The sequence below is a fragment of the Alosa alosa genome, chromosome 18, assembly GCF_017589495.1.
Source record: "Alosa alosa isolate M-15738 ecotype Scorff River chromosome 18, AALO_Geno_1.1, whole genome shotgun sequence".
Lineage (NCBI taxonomy): Eukaryota > Metazoa > Chordata > Actinopteri > Clupeiformes > Clupeidae > Alosa > Alosa alosa.
This window is the reverse complement of record NC_063206.1, coordinates 20,575,416-20,576,675: the sequence shown is the minus strand read 5'-3', so window position 1 is coordinate 20,576,675 and position 1,260 is coordinate 20,575,416. Positions and strand designations below refer to the sequence as shown.

At 41.8% G+C, this 1,260-nt stretch overlaps 1 protein-coding gene across 4 annotated transcripts in view; it reads right to left on the bottom strand.

Moving 5' to 3' along the window:
- Positions 1-1,260, bottom strand: part of rasgrp3 (RAS guanyl releasing protein 3 (calcium and DAG-regulated)) — a 36,365-nt gene that overhangs the window by 27,199 nt on the left and 7,906 nt on the right. The gene's annotated exons all lie outside the window — the stretch shown is intronic.

Here is a 1,260-nt window from a genome sequence, read left to right as displayed (position 1 = left end):
TCTGGAATCACATGTAAGCAATCTGAGGTGTATGTAGAAACACCACATCTCCTGCAGAGCAGACATGTATTTTTCATGACATAATGCAGAAAACCTGTTTTCCATGTGGACAGTTTCTTTCAAATGAATATTTCAACAACTGCTTAGATGGAAGACTGCAATCATTTTTATCAGGGGACCATCAACTGAAGTCCACTGACAGTATTTCTTTCAATCTCTCTCTCTCTCTTTCCCTCTCTCTCTCTCTCTCACTCTCTATCTATCCCTTCAACCAAATATATTTTCTCCATCTTATACATAAACAGAGATATCAGTCTCCATCAGTGGGTCTCAGTTACCTCATAAATGCTTTGAGTTTGTAAAGGACAGATTGCCCTGTCCCTGTTGATAATGTTTCACGTCTGTCTTTGTTCAAAGCCACTGTCACTCATTACCCCTCCCCCCACACACACACACACATACACACCCTGTTGCACATGAAGGTTCTTTAAGTCCTCCATCCCATGCTGAGAGATGGTAGCACAGTGAATCAATAACTCTCTCGAAAACATCCCTGGCAGCAAGTAGTCAGACACATGTATCATAGCTCTTCTATGCCAGTGGAGAAATTGATTGCTGAATGAATCAAATTACTGGCAAAGACATATTTTATCACTCTGACAAGAGGTGCCTGCTTTAGATAAATATATAACCTGGATTTATGGAATTGATTAATATGTTACTCTTCATGATCAGATGGTGTGTGTGTGTGTGTGTGTGTGTGTGTGTGTGTGTGTGTGTGTGTGTGTGTGTAGTGCTTAACAATATATGCAAATTTTTGTAGGATAACATTTTAGCCCAAGTACTTTTGAAAGTGTGTGTGTGTAGGTGGATGGGTTAAATGGGAAAAGGGAATGGTGACTGTGTGTCTATGTGTGTGTGTGTGTGTGTGTGTGTGTGTGTGTGTGTATGTGTGTGTGTCTGTGTGTGTGTGTGTGTGTGGAGTGTGTGTGTGTGTGGAGGGGTAATTTGTTAAAATGTGCCTCTCACATTGTGAATTAATCAGCATCTGCTGGAGAGGAGAGGCATCACTCTCCCCTCAGTCTCTATGTCTCTCTCTCTCTCCCTCTCTCTCTTTATCTCTCTCTCTGTCTCTCTTTCTCTCTCTCTCTTTCTCTTACAGGTATGTGAAGGCTGAGAGATGCAGGATAGTAGATGGATGGAATTTCAATGAAGCAAGCCTCCTCTTATCTTATGACAACTTCACCCCCTCATCCCTGC